General features: G+C 40.7%; 1 protein-coding gene across 1 annotated transcript in view; it reads left to right on the top strand.

Annotated features, from left to right (window-relative positions):
• The window catches only part of SMIM14 (small integral membrane protein 14), an 84,091-nt gene that overhangs the window by 34,603 nt on the left and 26,737 nt on the right, over positions 1–22,751 (top strand). The gene's annotated exons all lie outside the window — the stretch shown is intronic.

Here is a 22,751-nt window from a genome sequence, read left to right as displayed (position 1 = left end):
TACTAAAAATGTAAAAATTAGCCGGGCATAGTGGCACACGCCTGTAGTCCCAGCTACTCAAGAGGCTGAGGCAGGAGAATTGTTTAAACCTGGGACATGGAGGTTGCAGTGAGCTGAGATCACACCACTGCACTCCGCCTGGCGACACAGCAAGACTCTGTCTCAAAAAATGTATAAAAACATTTAAAAAAAAATGCTAGGCTGGGCGCGGTGGCTCATGCCTGTAATCCCAGCACTTTGGGAGGCCGAGGTGGGTGGATCACGAGGTCAAGAGATCGAGACCATCCTGGTCAACATGGTGAAACCCCGTCTCTACTAAAAATACAAAAATTAGCTGGGCATGGTGGCGCGTGCCTGTAATCCCAGCTACTCAGGAGGCTAAAGCAGGAGAATTGCTTGAACCCAGGAAGTGGAAGTTGCGGTGAGCCAAGATCGCGCCATTGCACTCCAGCCTGGGTAACGAGCGAAACTCCGTCTCAAAAAAAAAAAGCTAAAGTAAATTGCATGATACATAAATCTCTTATGTTAAATTTTTTAAAATAAATTTTTTTTATTTTCTGGGAGCATACATTCAAGTTGCCCTGAATGTAACTCCCTATTTTTAATTTTTAAAATAAAATTGTATTTATTCACAATTTAAAACTTCTTTTTCTAATTTATTTATTTGAGACAGAGTCTTGCTCTATTTCCCAGGCTGGAGTGTAATGGTGCAATCTTGGTTCACTGCAACCTCTGCCTCACCAGTTCAAGTGATTCTCCTACCTCAGCCTCCTGAGTAGATTAGAGGCACACGCCACTACACCCGGCTAGTTTTTGTATTTTTAGTAGAGATGGGGTTTCACCATGTTAGACAGGCTGGTCTAGAACTCCTGACCTCAGGCAATCCACCCGCCTTGTCTTCCCAAAGTGCTGGGATTACAGGTGTGAGCCACTGTGCCTGGCTCTTTCCCTGATTTTATAGTGATATCAGTTAAGGTTCTTCATTATGAATAACAGAAGTTCTGGATGAGTAGGCTGGGCACAGTAGATCACTTGAGGCCAAGAGCTTGAGACCATCCTGGCCAACATGGTAAAACCCTGTCTTTACTAAAATATAAAACTCAGCCAGTTGTGGTGGGGCACATCTATAGTCCCAGCTACTCAGGAGGCTGAGGCATGAGAATCACTTGAACCCAGGAGGCAGAGATTACAGTGAGCTGAGGTCACACCACTGCCCTCCAGCCTGGGTGACAGAGCAAGACTCTGCCTTAAAAAAAAAAAAAGTCTTATTGATTAAAGAGAAAATGACTCTTTTTTTTTGAGATGGAGTTTTGCTCTTGTTGCCCTCGCTGGAGTGCAGTGGCACCATCTTGGCTCACTGTAATCGCCACTTTCCAGGTTCAAGCAGTTCTATCTCAGCCTCCCGAGTAGGTGGGAATACAGGTGCCCACAACCACACCCAGCTAATTTTTATATTTTTTGTAGAGATGGGTTTTTGCCATGTTGGCTAGGCTGGTCTTGAACTCCTGACCTCAGGTGATTCACCTGCCTCAGCCTCCCAAAGGCTGGGATTACTGGTGTGAGCCACTGCACCTGGCCAAGAAAAGGAGTTATTAAAAGGATATTTTGCGGCCGGGCGCAGTGGCTCATGCCTGTAATCCTAGCACTTTGGGAGGCCGAGGCGGGTGGATCATGAGGTCAAGAGATCGACACCATCCTGGTCAACATGGTGAAACCCCGTCTCTACTGAAAAATACAAAAAATTAGCTGGGCATGGTGGCGCGTGCCTGTAGTCCCAGCTACTCAGGAGGCTGAGGCAGGAGAATTGCCTGAATCCAGAAGGCGGAGGTTGCAGTGAGTCGAGATCGCTCCATCGCACTCCAGCCTGGGTAACAAGAGCGAAACTCCGTCTCAAAAAGAAAAAAAAAAAAGGATATTTTGTAGCTCACATTGGCGAGCCTGGCAAGGGAAATAGGATCAAAGGGAGGGTAAGTGGTCAAAACAAGAGCCAAAATCATGCCCCAGTGCCAGTTGGGCTAAGATGCTTCTGCTTCTGGATTCCAGATTTTTGTGTATCCAAATGTTGACACATCTTTTCCATTTAGAAACTAATAGGCGTTTTAAATTTGACATGTGTGTAACCAAACTTATCTTGCCCCTAAGCTTACATTTCTGTCTTTCTTATTTATTTCATTATTCTGAATGTTCAGGTAACAATTTCAGATCAATTGTCTTTTACCCTGTTCTTTCAACCCACATCTGATGCAGAAACATCCTTTTGGGTCAACCTTAAAAATGCATCCAGAATCCAGCCATTTTTCACACCTCCAGTACAACACCTTGGTCTAGTCTACCATCATCTCTTGCCTGGATTACTGTATTTAGCCTCTTTATGGATCACCTTGTTTCTGCCCTCTTGCCACCCCCAGTCTCCTTCAAGTTTAATCTCATTACAGCAGTTGAAGTGATCCATTTTAGTTAAGTCAGTCATGTTTCTCCTTTGCTCAGAATCCTCCCCTAGCTTCCATGAGACTCAGAGTAAAAAAAAAAAAAGAAATTTACATGGCCCTGTGTGATCTGTCCCCTTACACTCTGCTCTTCTCCTTTGCCCACTTTGTTCTAACAATTCTGGCCCCCTTGCTTTTCCTGGAAAACAGGTCACATACTAAGGATCAAGAATCTAAATGATTTTAGACTTCTCAACAGCAAAACTAGAAACTAGAAGGCATTGGCACAGTGGCTTCAAAATTCCAAAGGGAAATCATTACCAATTCAGCATTCTGTATCCAGCCAATCTCTCAATCAAATCGGGGGAGTATGCTTTTGTAGGAAGTTCCTAGAGGATGAACTGTTTTTCACCCAAATGAAGGCGTAAGCCAAGAAAGAAGACCAGGATTTAGAGTGTAGAAAACAGATCTAGCACATAAGAGAAACAAAGTACCTTCCAGGATAGTGGTGAAGGAACATTCCAGGGTGGCAGCTGTGTATCAGGACTACAGGGAGCTGGCTTAGGTCACATGGCTCTGGGAGAGACTCTTTTTTTTTTTTTTTTTAAAGGAAGAAAGAAAGAAAAAAAAGAATGAAGAAGAGGAAGAGAAAGAGAGAGAGAGAATGGGAGTATTGCTTTCTTGCCCAGGCTAGAATGCAGTTTAGTAATGGGTATTGAAAACCTCTTTTTTACCAATAATTATACTTAATGATGTAGACAGGAAGGAATAAGGGAAGAAAATAACAAACAAGCAGCCAACCAATATTTCATTTAAACCTATGAAATGCTATGCAGTTACTGAGGAGTGATTTACTTCCAATTATGTGGTCACTTTTGGAACAGGTGTGAGGTTGTAATGTATGTTTTGTGTGTTTGAAGTGGAGAGTTCTATTAAATGTTTATTAAGTTTACTTGTTCCGGGTCTAAGTTCAAGTCCTGGATGTCCTTGTTAATCTTCTGTCTCGTTGATCTATAGAATCGTTAGCTCTTCTTGTTACATTGATCCTTTTGCCATTATGTAATGTCCTTCTTTGCCTCTTTTGATCTTTGTTGCTTTAAAGTCTATTTTATCAGAGGCGAGAATTGCATCTCCTGCTTTTTATTTATTTGTTTATTTTTACTCTCTGTTTGGTTGGTAAATCTTCCTCCTTCTCTTTGTTTTGAGTCTTTGTGTATCGTTGCATGTAAGATGGGTCTGGATGCAGCTTACTGATGGGTTTTGGCTTTTTATCTAATTTGAATATATATGAGTTTAATATTGCCATTTGATGCTAGCTGGCTGTTTTGTCCATTAGTTGGTGTAAATTTTTCATTGTGTTGATGCTCTTTGCTTTTTGATATATTTTTGGAAAGGCTGATATTGGTTGTTCCTTTATATGTATAGTGCTTCTTTCAGAAGCTCTTGTAAAGCAGGCCCGGTGATGGTGAAATCTCTAAGTACTTGCTTGTTCGCAAAAGATTTAATTTTTCCTTTGCTTGTAAAGCTTAGTTTGGCTGGATAGGAAATTCTGGGTTGAAAGTTCTTTTCTTTAAGGATGTTAAATATTGGTCCCCACTCTTTTCTGGCTTGTAGGGTTTCTGCTGAGAGATCTGCTGTAAGTCTGATAGGTTTCTCTTTGTGGGTAACCTGACCTTTCTCTCTGGCTGCCCTTACTATTTTCTCCTTCATTTCAACCCTAATAAATCTGGCGATTATGTGCCTTGGGGTTGGTCTTCTTGAAGAATATCTTTGTGGTGTTCTCTGTATTACCTGGAATTGAATATTACCCTGCTTTGCTAGGTTGGGAAAGTTTTCCTGAATGATATCCACATAGTCCCAAGTATTTTCCAACTTGGATTCATTCTCTTCGTCACATTCAGGTACACCTATCAAACGTAAATTAGGTCTTTTCACATAGTCCCATATTTCCTGGAGACTTTGCTCATTCCTTTTTATCCTTTTTTCTCCAATCTTGTCTTCTCGTTTCATTTCACTAAGCTGGTCGGTGACATCTGATATCCTTTCTTCTGCTTGATCAATTCGACTGTTTAAACTTGTGCATACTTCGCAAAGTTCTCGTGTTGTGTTTTTCAGCTCCATCAATTCACTTATATTCCTCTCTAAATTGTCCATTCTCATTAGCATTTTGTCATACCTTTTTTCAAGGTTCTTAGTTTCTTTGCATTGGGTTAGAACAAGTTCTTTTAATTCACAGAAATTTCTTATCACTCACCTTTTGAAACCTGCTTCTGATAATGGAACACACTCATTCTCCATTAAGCCTTGTTCCGTTGCTGATGAGGAATTGCAATCCCCTGTAGAGGGAGAGGCATTCTGATTTTGAGTATTCTCTGCCTTTTTAGGCTGGTTTCTTCCCTTCATTATATATTTATCCCTCTGTCATCTTTGTAATTACCGACTTTCTAACTAGGTCTCTGAGCGGACGTCCAACTTGTTGATTCCCAGCGCCGAAATCTGAGCAATCCACTGCGCCGGCCAAAACAGTGGTGTTAAGATTGATGGTGCTTTTCTGCCTGGGAATCTCCGGACCCTGCACCAAGAACTGCCACGCTGAGGCGCCAGCAAAACCGCCGCGCCGGCCACAAGAGTCGCCCTGGCGACCCGTGGGGCTCCTCTCCTGGGAATCTCTTGGTCCATGAGCAACAAAAATTCGTCTGAAACTGTGGCGTCCTCTCGTTCTCTGCGCTTTCACTGGGAGCTACGAGCCTGAGCTGCTAGTGATCAGCCATCTTGGATCTCTCTCCGAGAGACTCTTTTAGAAAGATGAATTGGTAGAATACCTGGTCAGTCTAAACATCTTGTGATCTAGATAACTGCAAACAAGTTTTGAAAAGTCATAGAAAAATGGAAAAAAAAATTAACTTTAAAGAAACATATTAAGTAGTACAGAAAAGAAAAAGTAATTACAGTATAGTTTACATGGTTTTCTATGTGGCTCAACTGTGAAGAGCATTTATATAGTCAGAATAATGTGAAAATTGAGTACTCAACTGAACAACTTTATGATTCAGCTATTACTAGGGGATGGAAAGAGTATACACGAGATCAGGAGGAGAGGTAGCTCTTCATATTCTATACTCGTACATCTATGGATAGTGTTTAAAATGGAAAAATCAAGTAGCAATCATGCCTATTTAGATATAAAAGACATGGAGGTAAGCAGTAAAACAATCAGCTAAAAGTTCAAAATGGTTGTCTCTGGAGGGAGAAATGGGTAGGAGGATGAAAAGTTACTATTTTTCAAAACAAACCTTATAGAACTGTTTGACTCTAAATTGTTTACATGAATAAATAAAACTACCAAACGAAACAGAAAGCCGAACCTTTCAGTGAGTGCAAAAGGGAGGAATAGGTCTATTGAGTAGCTGGATCTGTTGTTGTGCATCTTTTCCCTTCTATGCAATATAAAGTAACTGGCTTAGGCCTTTGCTACCAGGCTAAAACCACAAGAGTTACTGTCAAAGAAAAGTAGGAAACTTTTCTGGGGGAGGACTCCTAATTCTATGTTACAGACCAAGAGAGAAACCAAGAAAACCCTCAACTCTGCTGGGCGTGGTGGCTCACACCTGTAATCCCAGCACTTTGGGAGGCTGAGGCAGGCGGATCAGAGGTCTGGAGGTCAAGACCATCCTGGCCAACATAGTGAAATCCCATCTCTACTAAAATACAAAAAATTAGCTGGGCGTAGTGGTGCGTGTCTGTATCCCAGCTACTCGAGAGGCTGAGGCAGGGGAATTGCTTGAACCAGGAGGCAGAGGTTTCAGTGAGCTGAGATCATGCCCCTGCACTCCAGCCTGGCGACAGAGCAAGACTCCGTCTCAGAAAAAAACCCTGAACTCTTCTATAGTGGTTGTAAATAAAGTAGGAAGGAAGAGAAAAAATGCTTGGTTTTGGAATGAAATGTACTACAAAGTTTCGTAATGAAGTCTTCCCTACTTTGAGAGTTAAGAGGCTCTTTAGCCTGCCTGCATACTTCCATGATTAGGGAAGCTGTTTGTGTACCCTGACTGTTCATTGACCTAGTCCTTCATTAACATGAGCAGAAAAACAGGCAAAGCAGTTGAAGAAAATAAAAAGGACCATGATGTGGTCAGGTACAGCTACATTAGAAGGCAAGATGAAGTAAATACTTCTAATAGGAAAAATCATGAACATTATAGTTAAATGCAGACTCATACATGTTTGTTTTGTTGGGCTTAAATACCACCAGTGACAGCCTGGCCAACATGGCAAAACCCCACCTCTACTAAAAATACAAAAATTAGCTGGGCATGGTGGCGGGTGCCTATAATCCCAGCTACTCGGAAGGCTGAGGCAGGAGAATCGCTTGAACCCTGGAGGTGGAGGTTGCAGTGAGTCGAGATCATGCCACTGCACTCAAGCCTGAGCAACAGAGCACGACTCTGTCTCAAAAAACCACCAGTGACAATGACTTTCTGAAATGGAGGACAGTTCTTGGTTGTAAGGTTTGAATGAAGCAACTGAGGTTTAAATGAGGCAACTGAGGCCAGTTATTGAAATAAAGAAATTTAATCAGCTCCTGGGCGAGGTTTTATGGTCCGACAGGAGGGGCCGGAGAAGTTGCGCTTTTCTTCTTGGGACGTGGGGTTTTATAGGGAGTGGAGGTAGTTGATTGACTGCGGGGAGAAAAAGAGGAGGTAATTTTATTGGATATGAAGGGAACTGGGCATGGACGAGGTGAACAAAGCGGAGGGATTTCTATTGGTTATGAAGGAACCGGGCACGGATGAGGGGCTGATCGAGGACGTACGGGGCAAGCTTGCCATAGGGCAGGTTTTTGGTGGGCTTTTTAAAAATTTTGGCAGGTGCAGGGCTGAGATTGGAATGCTGAAACGGGTACGGGGAGCCCGCGTGGAGAGGGCAAATGCTGAGTAATGTGCTTAGAATGGTGACGTAGTTTTCAGGCACGGAGAGAGAAGGGCGTGTCCATTTGGCTACCAGCAAGGCAACCGGCCTTACATTGGTGTAACTTTAAATAAAACTAAGTACAATCTTCCCTGATTTAAATGTTAAGATCCAGTTAAATTCCTTAAAAAGTCAATACCATCTAAAAATTACTTTATATTTTTCTGTCAGATGAAGTTAGATTATAGGCTTATGATTTTCATTTTTGTGTATGTCTAGTAGGACGTTCACATTTTTAAGCCATGTAGGAATCACCTGAGGTTGGGAGTTTGAGACCAGCCTGACCAACATGGAGAAACCCTGTCTCTGCTAAAAATACAAAATTAGACGGACTTGATGGTGCATGCCTGTAATCCCAGCTCCTGGGGAGGCTGAGGCAGGAGAATCACATGAACCCAGGATGCAGAGGTTGCGGTGAGCTGAGATTGTGCCTGGGCAACAAGAGCAAAACTCCATCTCAAAAAAAAAAAAAAAAAAACAGAGCACTATCTGTGTAATCAAGGGTAGGGTAGAGGAGTAGGAGGAAGGAACAGGAGGCATACTCTTCACTGTACTTTTACATTTTAAAACCATATGAATGTATTACTCACTCAAATAACCTAAAAATAAAATTTCCTAATCATCTCATACAACTGTATACAAAAATTAGTAATTACAGGCCTGGCACAGTAATTACAGGCTCATGCCTGTAAACTCAGCACTCTTCCTAAAGGAGGCAGAGGTGGGCAGATCACTTGAGTCTAGGAGTTTGAAACCAGCCTGGGCAACATGGCAAAACCCATTCTCTACAGAAAATACAAAAATTAACCAGGTGTGATGGCGTGTGCCTGTAGTCCCAGCTACGCAGGAGGCTGAGGTGAGTGAATCGCTTGAGCCCAAGAGGCAGAGCCAAGATTGTGCCATTGCACTCTAGCCTAGGGAACAAAGTGAGACTCTGTCTAAAAGAAAAAAAAAATCATAATTACAGAAAACTTTCACTGGAAAAGAAAATCTTTAAATGCACCATAGTTATATGATTTGAAAAGAAAATGTACACTGTGATGTAGGTGTTCAAAAATTCTTATAAGACTTCTCATTACCTTGATTTGTAAATCAGTAGGATTTGTGCTCATCAGAGTGTTTAAAAAAAATCTATAAAAATAGAAAAAAGTATCCTCTCATAAAGCTTTATGGGCAGTAACAGCAGTTCAAACCCCTCTTACTACTACCTCATCACTGCTTATATATAATTTTTAGTACAAAGAATATAAATCTGGCTGGGCTTACGCTCATAATCTCAGCACTTTGGGAGGCAGAGGCGGGAGGATCATCTGAAGGCAGGATTTAGAAACCAGCCTGGGCAACAAAGTGAGTCCCTGTCTCAGGGGGGAAAAAAAAGAGAGAGGCAAAAATGACTCTCTCTATATATTTTTCCTTTATTTTAAGAGACAGGGTCTCATTGTGTCACCCAGGCTGGAGTGGAGTGGTGTGATAATAGATTGCTACAGCCTTGAACTCCTGGGCTCAAGTGATCCTCCCACCTCAGCCTCCAGAGTAGCTGGTTCTACAGGTACACACCATTGTGGATGGCTAATTTTTGTATTTTTTTATAGAGATGGGGTCTCACTGTGTAGCCTAGGCTGGTCTCACACCCCTAGCCTCAAGCCATTCTCCTGTCCCACCCTCCTTAAGTGCTAAGATTACAGTCCTGAGCCACCTCATTAAGCTTCTCTGATTATGTTATTATAGGGGTATTTTAATGTACACATTATAGGGCCGAGCAAGGTGGCTCATGCCTGTAATCCCAGCACTTTGGGAGGCTAAGGCAGGCAGATCACCTGAGACCAGGAGTTTGAGGCCAGCCTGGCTAACATGGTGAAATCCTGTTGTTAGTAGTCTCTACTAAAAATACAAAAATTGCTGGGCACGGTGGTGAGTGCCTGCAATCCCAGCTACTTGAGAGACTGGACATGAGAATCGCTTGAGTCTGGGATGTGGAAATTGCAGTGATCTGATATCGTGCCACTGCATTCCAGTCTGGGTGACAGAGGGAGACTGTCAAAAAAAAAAGTACATATTATAAACTAACAGTGTTTTAAGTTCAAGGCTAATGGGACTGCAGTACAAAGAATGCCCGTTTTGGGGTGCTGGTGACAAAGTTTTACTCTCTCTTGGCATGTGTCCTTCCTATGATTTATTTACATTGTTGCATTACAATGAGTGTTAGACTATTCTTAATGCAGTTGTATTTTGCCAGGTGTGTGTATGCTTCTGTTTGCCTCAGGAATGTTCAGAAACATTTAAAAAATTGAGGTATTATCTCGTATCACGGACATTTTTCTTTCCTAATCTAATAACAGTTGGCCCTTTGTACCTGTGCTCTTTGCATTTGTGGATTTAGCCAACTGTAAATAAAAAATATTTTAAAAATAATAATACAAATAATAAAACAATAGTATAACTGCTGTTTATATAGCCTGTACGTTGTCTAAAGTATTATAAGTAACCTAGAGACAATTTGTCTATGGGAGGATGTTCGTAGATTGTATATAAATACTATATCATTTTATATGAGGGATTCGAGTGTCTGGATTTGGAATCTGAGGGGTGTTCCTGGAACCAAGCCCCTGCAGATATTGAAGGACAGCTCTACTTTGAGTTTTAGTGCTTTATAATACTGGCTAAAAGGACTCAAAAAAGTAGATAAGAATAGACGGTGAGTCTCTTTCAGTTACAGTCCAGGTATCTTCATCGTGTTACATAAAATTCTGTGTTATTTAATATGGGAATATGCCCCTTGATAACTATGGGTGATAACTAATGGGTTTTCTTTTTCTTTTTGAGACAGTCTCACTCTGTCACCCAGGCTGGAGTGCAAGGGCATGATCTGGGCTCACTGCAACCTCCGCCTCCTGGGTCAAGCAATTCTCCTGCCTCAGCCTTCCAAGTAGCTGGGATTACATGTGCCCACTACCATGCCTGGCTAATTTTTGTGTTTTTAGTAGAGACAGGGTTTCGCCATGTTGGCCATGCTGGTTTCAAACTCCTGACCTCAGGTGATCTGCCTGCCTCAGCCTCCCAAAGTGCTGGGATTACAGGTGCAAGCCACCATGCCCAGCTGATAACTATGGATTTTTAGTGATGTAGTAGTAGAATATATTCCATACAGTATATTTATAGAAAGTTGCCTACACAAAACCCTTGCCTAATAATAAATCATTCAAGTTGTCTAGTATTCTTTATAAAACAAGAAAAAGAAAAATTTGGTATTTCCTTGTAACTACTTTAGTATTCTTTTTATTTTGAGATGGAGTATCATACTGTCACCCAAACTGAAGTGCCTTGGCACAATCTCAGCTCACTGCAACCTCAACCTCCAGGGTTGACGCAATTCTCTTGCCTCAGCCTCTCAAGTAGCTGGAATAACAGGCACACACCACCACACCTGGCTATTTTTTATATATTTTTAGTAGAGATGGGGTTTCGGTATGTTGGCCAGACTGGTCTCGAACTCCTCATCTAGTGATCCACCTGCCTCAGCCTCCCAAAGTGCTGGGATTACAGGCATGAGCCACCGCACCTGGCCACCTAGTATTCTTTTTTAAAAAGTAACTCATTTGTATTTAAATTTTATTTATATATATAAAGCAACTCATTTCCTTATACCCATGAAAACAACCTGGAGAGGGGATTTTTCTTCCATTGAAATAATTTGCTTCTGGCTTTACCCTCTCCTGTTGTTGTTCTTCACTGGCTGTCACTTGGCATATAGTTTCTTCTATTAATGATGGGAATTCTAGAAAGAGAGAGCAGATGGATTTAGAAATGTGAACTTGGATTATGCTCATGTGTTTTTTCTGTTCTGTTGGAACCTAAGATTTTGGAATGCAGGTAATCCTCTTTATTTTTATGTTTTAATTGTTGAGCTTTGTATTTCAGCTCTTAATCTAAACAGCATAACTAAAACTTCTACATCTTTATCGAAATTTGTTGCTGGACCAGGCACCTGTAATCCTAGCACTTTGGGAGGCTGAGGCAGGTGAATCATTTGAGATCAGGAGTTTGAAACCAGCCTCGTCAACGTGGTGAAAACCCATCTCTACAAAAAATACAAAAATTAGCCAGATGTGGTGGTGGGCACCTGTAATTCCAGCTACTTAGGAAGCTGAGGCAGGAGAATTGCTTGAGCCTGGGAGGCAGAGGTTACAGTGAGCAGAGATCACGCCATTGCACTCCAGCCTGGGTGACATAGTGAGACTACATCTCAAAAAAAAATAATAAATAAATAATAAATTTGTTTTTATATGAAAGTACTGTAAAAGCATGTGATTTGGGAGACTCTTGGTTGGATTTCTTTTTATAGGCCTGAATGCCGTGTAAATTGTGATGTCTACTGTACTTAGATAAATCACTTCAAGGCCCATTGGATGTTTCCTAGAAGAAAAATGTCTGTGTCTGGAAATTTTTTTTTTTTGAGATACTTATCTGTGCAGCAAATGTATTTTTGCTAGGTATGTTAAAACTTTTGTAAAATATTAATGTTATTTTTTTATTTTAAAAATATTTATATAAGTAATATATGGATATGTGCTTTCAAAAAATATTAATACATTAAAGCTAAGGCTGAACTCCCTTCTTCTCCATACTTAGTTTTTATTTCCTACTTTCCCAGATGAATTTGGTTTGTGTCTTCCCAGATCTTTTTAAGAAATATGTTTTTAGATGCTGTGGAATATATATATTTTCCTCAATTTAATTTTTTTTTGAGACAAAGTCTCACTCTATAACAGGCTGGAGTGCAGTAGCATGATCTAGGCTCACTGCAACCTCCACCTCTTGGGTTCAAGCGATTCTCCTGCCTCAGCCTCCCAAGTAGCTGGGATTATAGGCGCCTGCCACCACGCCCGGCTAATTTTTGTATTTTTAGTAGGGATAGGGTTTCACCATGTTGGCCAGGCTGGTCTCAAACTCCTGACGGCAGGTGATCCACCCATCTCGGCTTCCTAAAGTGCTGGGATTACAGGAATGAGCCACCTTGTCCGGCCTTAATTTAATAATAGTTTGCATTTTTCATGTTGCTATGAAAGCCTTTTTAATCACGTGATTAACTTTTGAGTTTTATTTTAGTCAGTAAGGAAATTTCAGTGGACTACTTTGTTTCAAACCTTAATCCTTTTTTTAAATCAATATCCAGGCACTGGATAGTCCTTCTATGGTTAGCGATACAATTGGTCTTACCAATTTTGAATTGTGTATTTAGGATGTAAAGTTTATGTTTTATTTATTTATTTAGAATAGGGATGGGGTCTCTCTGTGTCGCTCAGCCTGGTCTCAAACTCGTGGCCTCAAGCTGTCTTCCCTTCTTGACCTCCCAAAGTGCTGAGATTACAGACATGAGTCACTACCCCCAGCCGACAGTTTCTTGTATATTGTTCACATTATTATTATTGTATAACAAACTGCCCCAAAACTTAGTGGCATAGAACAACCATTGATTAAGCTGACAGTGTCTGGAATTCACACGGCTTGTCTGCTGATCATTATTTTCGTTCTTAGCTGGAAGACATAGAAGCTGAGGGCAGGAAGTATCTGGAAGCTTGGTTATTCACTGTCTGATAGTTGATACTGGTGAGTGGCTAGAACCTTAGCCAGTATTGTGAGTTAGAATGCCTACATGTGGTTGGCTTCCTCAAAGCATGGTGGCTCGGTTCCAAGGGAGAGCATTTCTCCAAAGAGAAGATGGGGGAGGGAGAGAACTTAGTCTAAGAAGTCACATGTTTCTTGTATTCTTGAGTGTAGCAGTCACAAGCCTGTCCAGGTTCAAGGAGGGCAGATAGATTTCCCTCTCCCTCCTTCCTTCTTTCTTCTTCCTCCTTCTTTCTTTTTTGACAGGGTTTTGCTCTGTCACCCAGGATAGAGTACAGTGGCTTGACCATAGCATGGGCTCAAGCGATCCTCCTGCCTTGACCTCCCAAAGTGTTGGGATTACAGGCGTGAGCCACAGAGTCTGACCAGATTTCACTTCTCAATGGGGACTGGCAAAATTCTAGAAGAGCATGTTTGACTTTGAAATAATGCTGTGGCTGTTTTTGGAAAATAGAGATAGACATATATATCTTTCTGGAAATTTAATATGCACATATGTATATAGTTTATATTTTTGTTTTACATAGAAGAGATCATAGTATGCCATGGACTAAATGTTTATGTACTTCTCAAAATTCATATGTTGAATCCCTAATCCCCAATGTGCTCGTATTTGGAGGTGGGACCTTTGGAAGGTAATGAGTTCATGAGGGTAGAGCCCTTGTGATAGGATTAGTGCCCATGTTAGAAGAGACGTAAAAGAGATGATCCTCTTCTGTACCATGTGAGGATGTAGCAAGAAGACCTCTATCTGCAACCCAGGTAGAGCACCCGTACCAGGAACCAAATCAGTTAGAACTTTGATCTTGGATTTCCTAGCCCTCATAATTGTCAGAAATAAATTGTTGCGTAAGGTACCTGTCACATAGTATTTGTTATTACAGCCCGAGCTAAGACAAAAAAGTGTTACTAAGAAGTGGGATGCTACTAGAACAAATACCTAAAAATGGAGACGTGACTTTGCAACTGTGTAGTGGATATAGGCTGGAAGAGTTTTTAAGTGCATGCTGGAACAAGCTAATAGTTGCTGTGAGGGACTGTTGGTAGAAATAAGGGCATTAAAGATGATTTTGGAGAGGTCTCAGCAAGAAGAGAGGAGAATGGTGGAGCAAGCTTCCGTCTTTTAGAATACATAAATAATCATGTACAGAATTTTAATAGAAAATAAAGGCCATTCTGATAAATGAAGAACATCACTGGACAGTGGAGAAAGGCAATCTTTGTTACAAAGTAGCAAAGAACTCAGCTGAATTATGTTTGTGTTCTAGTGTTTTCTAGATGAGAGGTAGAATTTGTGAGTGATGAAATTGGATATTTAGTTGAGGAGATTTCTAAGCAAAATGTCGAAGGAGTGGCTTGGTTCCTCCTGACTGTTTATAGTAAAAATTGAAAAGAGAGAATCCAACTGAAGATGGAATTATTAAGCAAAAAGGAACCACAACTTAAAGATTTGGAAAATCGTTCACAATTTTCCTGTTCACATCACAAAAAATAAGAAGTTCACAAGAGAACACTAAAGGTATGGTAGACTAACCGCTTGATTAGATTTGTATGGGTGTGAACTGCAGAATCAATCACCAACCCCCAACAGGAAACTGCCAGTTTGAACTAAAAGGAAAGGGGCCTGGATAGAATGAAGGAGAATAGATGTTGGAGTTCTTTTATTTTACAGGACAAGACCATAGAGCTTTGTGTATATTATTCTTCAAGGCTGCAAGTGTACATTATTCTTCAAGACAAGGGAAGAATGATCTGGACATTATTCTTCATGACAAGGGAAGAGTGACCTTTACAGTGATTGAGAGATCATCAGGGCTGCCTCTTTGGTTTCAAAAGAGGCAGAGCGTCCCTTCTGTATCAGCATGCCAGTTGGCCTCTGCCCAAAGCTTTCTGGTCATGAAAGCCTTGGGGTTGGTGCCACCTGGAGCCTTGCAGGACAATACATTTCTGCAACTTTTTTTTCCCACTTCATACATCTTCACTTCAGTCTTTTGATATTAGCAAATCAAAGTCAGGCTTCTTTTTAGCAGTGTCATAGTATCAGAATTCTGTCTTTTCTTTTAATAATAGAAGTAATATGTGAATAGCTAGACCATGAAAGCTTGAAATAATGTAGAAATATGGAGCAAAATGTAAACATTTCCCTTTCTGTTGTCCCCCACTCATCCGTCCCATGTCATGGCCACTATTACTTGTTTTGCCAGAGGTCACATGAAATTTCTCAATTTTGCAGTCACATTTCTAGGCACTTAAATACTTTTATATATAATTGAAATAAACTTTCATAAGAGTATGGCTATACATTGCCCATAATCTCTGTTATCCCCTTTTTTTTTTTTGAGATGGAGTTTAACTCTTGTTGCCCAGGCTGAAGTGCAGTGGTGCAATCTCGGTTCACCACAACCTCTGCCTCCTGGGTTCAAGTGATGCTCCTGCCTCAGTCTCCTGAGTAGTTGAGATTACAGGCATGTGCCACCACATGCGGCTAATTTTTTGTATTTTTAATAAAGTCGAGGTTTCTCCATGTTGGTCAGGCTAGTCTTGAACTCCCAACTTCAGATGATCTGCCTACCTTGGCCTCCCGAAGTGCTGGGATTACAGGCATGAGCCATCGGGCCCAGCATAATCTCTGTTACCTCTTTAATGACACTGAATTTGCATCATTTGTGGTTCAATAAAGTAAACTCAAATTCAGAATGAGAAAATCAGGAGTGGTTGCTCAACTTGCATATCATTTAGGCAAAGTAGCCCAACCTATTAGTGTTAGACATTCAAACAATATTTAGATTTGCCTTTAACCTGCTTAGTTGTAGTCTTAAAATTTTTTTCTTTTCTTTTTTTTTTTTTCCAAGACAAGCCCTTGCTCGGTTGCCCTGGCTGGAGTGCAGTTGCGTGATCTTGGTTTACTGCAACCTCTGCCTCCTGGGTTCAAGGCATTCTCCTACCTCAGCCTCCCAAGTATCTGTGACTATAGACATGTGCCACCACACCCAGCTAATTTTTGTATTTTTTGTAGAGACAGAGTCTCCCTGTGTTGCCCAGGCTGGTCTTGAACTCGTGAACTCAAGCAGTTTGCCCACCTAGGCCTCCCAAAGTGTTGGGGATTACTGGTGTGAGCCACTGCTCCTAGCCTATTTATTGTCTTTCTTTTTTTTTGAGACAGTGTCTTACTCTGTTGCTCAGGCTGGAATGCAGTGGCGAGATCTTGGCTCACTGCAAACTCTGCCTCCTGGGATCAAGCAATTCTCCTGCCTCAGCTTCCTGAGTAGCAGGGATTACGGCTAATTTTTATATTTTTAGTCGAGACGGGGTTTCACCATGTTGCCAGGCTGGTCTGGAACTCCTGATCTCAAGTGATCCACCTGCCTTGGTCTCCCAAAGTGCTGGGATTACAGTGTAAGCTACTGCGCCCAGCCAAGACCTTTTCATATTAAAAAAGAATCCACTTCCTCCTCTTTTTTCTCTTATGAACTATTTGCTGCAAAGTAAAGAGCCAGTTAAATACAAGTTACAGGCGAAGCAAGAGCAATGCAGACGCTGTAGGCAAAGTGATAATGAACTTTAGGTCTCAGAGGGTACTGTTCTTCCAGTATGTTGGTTATATAGTTTATCTAAGAAAAGACACTTGCTGGCGTAGTGGCTCATGCCTGTAATCTTAACACTTTGGGAGGCCCAGGCAGGTAGATGGCTTGAGACCAGCAAGGACCAAATGGTGAAACCCCGTCTCTACTAAAAATACAAAAACAGCCAGGTGTGATGGTGCACGCCTGTGGTCCCAGCTGCTTGGGAGTCTGAGGATCGTCACTTGAGCTTGGAGCGGGTGTCGGGGTGGGCGGAGGTGCAGAGGTTGCAGTGAGCCCAGATTGCACCACTGCACTCCAGCCTGGGTGATAAGAGCAAGGCCCTGTCTCAAAAAAAAAAAAAAGAAAGAAAAAGAAATGAAAAAAAGAAGACACCTACTGAGTTAAAGTTAACCAGTGGAAATCTCTCTCTCTCTCTCTCTCTCTCTCTCTCTCTCTCTCTCTCTCTCTCTCTCTCTCTCTCTCTCTCTCCTCTCTCTCTCTCTCTCTCTGTGTGTGTGTGTGTGTGTGTGTGTGTGTGTGTGTGTGTGTCTTTTAATTTCTGATGATAATAAGAAGTTATGATAATGAAGTAGCCTGCAAAAACAAAAATGCTAATTCAGGTTCTGGTTAAAGTGAAGAGACAAATTTTATAAAACTCCATTGTTAAATGGGCAATTCTGCTCATTAATAGAGGAGGAACTTAAACATTTGAATTTTAGAGGCAGAATATAAAATTTTTAGGCATAAAATATTTAAAAAACATTTTGTCAGTGTAGAGAAAAATGTACAATATAAACAATATTAAAATCCAAAATATCAAAGACTAAGGTCTTTTTAAGGTTTTTTTCTTCTTAAGCAGAAAGTCCAAATTGAAGATTAAAGATAAGTTCTAGGATGATGTGCAATAAGTTATGCTCATTAGGAAGCACTAGAGTTCTGTTAAGATGCTTTCTTAATTAAGCACATGATGTTAGCTATAATACTGCAATGAAGTGAAAACATCCAATGGACCATGAACTGAGTTCTTTATGTACATTAATATTTTATTTATATATTTATATCACTTAATCCTCACAGTGAATTTAAGGCTTGTAGGTTGTATTTATCTTTTTCATAGTTTGAAACCTTGCCTTAGAAACAGACAGGATTTGAACCCAGATACCTCTGACTTTCTTTTTTCTTTTTTTTTCTTTTTTGTTCTGGTCAACCTCTGACTTTAAATGTTCTTTTTGGCTGGGTGTGGTGGTTTATACCTGTATAAACTTTGGGAGGCCAAGGTGAGAGTATCCCTTGAGCCTAGAAGTTTGAGAACAGCCTGGACAACATAGGGAGACTTTCTCTATAAAAATAAAAATTTAAAAACTGGGTGTGGTGGCACACATCTGTAGTCCCAGTTACTCAGGAGGCTTGAGACGGGAGGATCATGTCAGCCTGGGAAGTCAAAGTCAAGGCTGAGGTGAGTTGTAATCAAGCCACTGCACTCTAGCCTAGGTGACAGAGTGAAACCCTGTCTCAAATAATAATAATAAAGCCACATACAAAATATTTTTTTAACCACGTTTATGTACCTCACTGTTTGCCAGTTCACTGGCAGCTCTGGTGAATGAGAAAAAAGGACATCTCAAAAGGACTTTTTTGTTCCTTGTAATTTTTTTTTCAACTAATTTCCCCGGTGTAAGTTTCCTTATGGAAGCTGCATCTGTCCACTTGTCATTAGAATCTTCTTTGATCTACATTTCTCCCTAAGTCCATGACTGCCAAGGCTTTTTTTTTTTTTTTTTTTTTTGAGATGGAGTTTTGCTCTGTTGCCCAGGCTGGAGTACAGTGACACAATCTTGGCTTACTGCAACCTCCATCTCCTGGGTTCAAGTGATTCTCCTGCCTCAGCCTCCCGAGCAGCTGGGACTATGGCTACCTGAGCGCCACCGTGCTCAGCTGATATAAAATTTTGTACATTGTAAAGTAGGAGGGGGTTGTGGTTAAGAGCTTAGAATTTGGAGGTAGTACTGGATTTAAGTTATTTAACCTCCCCCAAATACAGTTTCTAGATTGGTAGAGTATGAAAAATACCCTCCTGAAGTGGTTGTGAAGACCAAATAAGATAATAAATTAAAGTTTTCAGTATAATATTTAGCATATAGCAAGTTCCCTAAATATTTGTTACAATTGCATGACACACACACCCTGTGTTCTGTTACTCATGAGGCTGAGGCAGTAGGATCATTTGAGTCCAGGAATTTGAGACCAGCTGGGGCAACATAGTGAGACCCTGTATCTAAAAAATAAAAAAATAAAAAAATTTTAAAATTGTTACAACAATTGCAATTATGTAGAAGTCTGCCTATTTTAAGAATAGAAAAGAATACATAGTAATGACAATTGTATTAATAAGGCTGTGAGTAAATCCACATTAATTTCTTTTTTTATTTTGTTTTGTTTTTGAGACAGAGTCTCACTCTTTTGCCCAGGCTGGAGTGCAGTGGTGCAATCTCGGCTTATTGCAACCTCCACCTCTCGGGTTCAAGCAATTCTCCTGCCTCAGGCTGCCAAGTAGCGGGGACTACAGGTGCCTGCCACCATGCCCAGCTAATTTTTGTATTTTTAGTAAAGACAGGGTTTTACCATGTTGGCCAGGATAGTCTCAATCTCTTGACCTCATTATCTGCCTGCCATGGCCTCACAAAGTGCTGGGATTACAGGCATGAGCCACCGTGCTCAGCCATCCACATTAATTTCTAAGTATTCTGTAATATATTGTATAATATAAATGATAAATGTAATATACTGTATAATATAAATATATATAATATATAATATAAATGTAAAATATAAATATAAATATAAATGATATTATATAAATGATAAATTTATATTTATATAATAAATATAATTATAAGTGCTTTTAAAAATATATGTTTTAACATTTTTGTTAAAATATGTTTGTATTCAAATAGCTCAAATATTATACAATAAAAAAATTCCTATTCCATTAGTGTATCTTAGAGTTAGAGGCAGTCAGAGAAATTACAACATCAGATTGTGACAATTTGAGCATTTATAGAGAGCATTTAGTTCTGAGGTTAACTAAATGCAGCAGCTAAGTAACATGTCTCAGACACCTCAACCACAGTGGTTTTTTGGTTCCTCAATACTGACTCACAGGCAGGGCACCTTGTCACCTAGGGCCCTCTTAGTCATGTACTTTGCCTGAGATGTGCCTACCCTTGATCTTTACTATCTTGTAAATAGCCCTTAAGTGTCACTGCCTCTGTCTACCTAATTTAAAGTGGATACTCAACTGCCCTTCTGTCATACCAAGCTATTTTCATTCTCTGCACGGGTCTCTGACATTTAAAACGTATATGTGTTCATTCCAGAAGCTTCGTAGAAAGTGTTCGCGACCAGCCTGCTCAACGTGGTAAAACCCCATCTCTTTTGAAAATACAAAAATTAGCCGGGCATGGTGGGGCATGCCTATAATCCCAACTACTCTTTGGGAGGCTGAGGCAGGAGAATCACTTAAACCCAGGAGCTGGAGGTTGCAGTGAGCTGACATTGTGCCACTGCACTCCAGCCTGGGTGACAGAATAAGACTCCATCTCAAAAAAAAAAAAAAGTAGGCCAGGTATGGTGGCTCACGCCTATAATCCCAGCATTTTGGGCGGCTGAGGCTGGTAGATCCCTTGAGCCCAGGAGTTCAAGACCAGCCTGGGTAACATAGCAAAAACCCTGTCTTTACAAAAACACACACACAAAAAAAATTGCCAGTCTGGTGATGTGCACCTGTAGTCCAGCTACTCAAGAAGCTGAGGTAAGAGGATCGCTTGAGTCAAGGAGGCATAGATTGCAGTGAGCCAAGATCGTGCTAGTGCATTCTACCCTGGGCAACAGAGCAAGACCCTATCTTAAATAAATAATAATAATGTGTAATTTTAGTAAGAGTTTTTGGCTTGACTCCTTAGAAGGGGTTAAGATATACCCCATATTTGTAAATTAAGATCTGGCTGGGCACAGTGGCTCATGCCTGTATGTAATTCCAGCATTGTGGGAGGCTGAGGTGGGCAGATTGCTAGAGCTCAGGAGTTCAGGACCAGCCTGGGGAACACAGAGAGACCCAATCTCTATTTCATTAAAATTAATTTTAAAAAATATCTGTTTTCTTCACTGGGCTTAGTGGCACATGCCTGTAATCTCAGCACTTTGGGAGGCAGAGGCCAGCAAATCGTTTGAGTGCAGGAGTTCAATACCAGCCTAGGCAATATGATAAAATCCCATTTCTACAAAAAATAAAAAAATTGGCAGGCACCTTTTGTCCCAGCTACTTGGGAGGCTGAGGCGGGAGCACTGCTTTGAGCTGTGATTGTGCCACTCATCTCCAGCCTGAGTAACAAAGTGAGACTCTGTCTCACAAAAACAAAAACAAAATCTGTTTTCTCATTCTAATTCAAACAAGATTTTTTTGTTGTGTTTTTGTTTTGAGACAAGGTCTAGCCCCACCAGGCCTAGCTAATTTTCTATTTTTTTGTAGTGATGAGAGTTTCACCATGTTGCTCAGGCTGGTCTCAAACTCCTAGGCTCAAGCAATCCTCCTACCTCGGCTTCCCAAAGTGCTGGGATTACAGCCATGAGCCACTGTGCCGGGCTCCAGACAGGACTACTATTAGTAGTATACACCAAAGCAAGCCTGATCATCTTGGAGAATAATTTACAAAACGATTCATTTAGTTGTTACTTCCAATAATTGTTTAGTTGAGGTCATAATTTGTATGGCACAGTAATAAAAGCTAACATTTCTTAAGTGGTTACTGCATTTCCCATCTGTTACCCATGTTAATTCTCACTAGTACTCTTAAATATAGGTAATATTATATCTCCTTTTACTAGAGGAGGAAGCTGAAGCTTAGAGGTGTTCAATTACTTGCCCAAGGTCTTGAAACTCGGAAAGTTGCAGAACCAGACTTTAAATCTAGGCCTGTCACTCTGCAGAGCCATGCTGATCCAGCTAAAGACTACTGCACAATAGTTGCCATCCCAAACAATTGCAAGTTTGTGTTACTACTTTAATGGACAGGGTGTGGTTAATAATGAGACTAAACTGGAAAGTTATATACCCTGCATTCTCTTTACTATTTATTCATCTCTATTTTAAGGTTTATGAGATTTTCATTTTTAAACATCCTAAAAGGCTTCAGGATAGGCTATATGCTCATAAAAGGATGGCTTATAATATAGATAGATGGGCCTTTTCTTTTTTAATTTTCTCTTTAAAATTGATAATCATGATTCTAAAATTATATAGAAAAACACTGAAAAATTTAGCTCCTATTTGTGTCATTCTTCTCTACTCCCCCATCATAACTTCGCTCCTTGTGGTAACTCCTTTTATTAGTTTCTTTTTTTTTTTTTTTAAATAGAGACGGAGTTTCTCCATGTTGGTCAGGATGGTCTTGAACTCCTGACCTCAGGTGATCCTCCCGCCTTGGCCTCTCAAAGTGCTGGGATTACAGGTGTGAGCCACTGCACCCGGCCATTAGTTTCTTATCTAGCCAACCACTGATTCTTTCTGCTCCCTTTCAGAGATGCATTTTCTACAAATAGAATCTTTTTTTTATCTGCTTCTGATTTTCAATGAGAAGAAAAATCTCTTTAACAAAGGTTTACTCTTAGTTCTCTACAATTTAGCACTTTTCCTTTGGGATGCCTAATTATATACTGGCAGCAAGAATTTGTGTCACAGGTGACTTTTTTTAATTATTGAAATGGGTGGGCCAGGTGCCGTGGCTCATGCCTGTAATCCTAGTACTTTGGGAGGCCGAGGCGGGCAGATCATGAGGTCAGGAGATCGAGACCATCTTGGCTAACAGGGTGAAACCCTGTCTCTACTAAGAATACAAAAAAATTAACTGGCCATGGTAGGCCACACCTGTAGTCCCAGCTACTCGGGAGGCTGAGGCAGGAGAATTGCTTGAACCCAGGAGGCGGAGATTGCAGTGAGCCGAGGTTGTGCCACAACACTATAGCCTGGGCGACAGTGCGAGACTCCATCTCAAAAAAAAGAAAAAAAGAAATGAGTGAATTGCAACAGATCACAATATATTTGAAAATTATTTGGGGTAGAAAAAAAAGTAGACAACCTCTCAGCGTATTCTGTGTTTGTGTATGATTTTGA

Source organism: Aotus nancymaae, unplaced genomic scaffold (genome assembly GCF_030222135.1).
Source record: "Aotus nancymaae isolate 86718 unplaced genomic scaffold, 86718_ANA_hifiasm-v0.15.2.pri h1tg000006l, whole genome shotgun sequence".
NCBI lineage: Eukaryota > Metazoa > Chordata > Mammalia > Primates > Aotidae > Aotus > Aotus nancymaae.
Note: the sequence above shows the minus strand (reverse complement) of the source record. Positions and strands in the feature narration are given on the sequence as shown.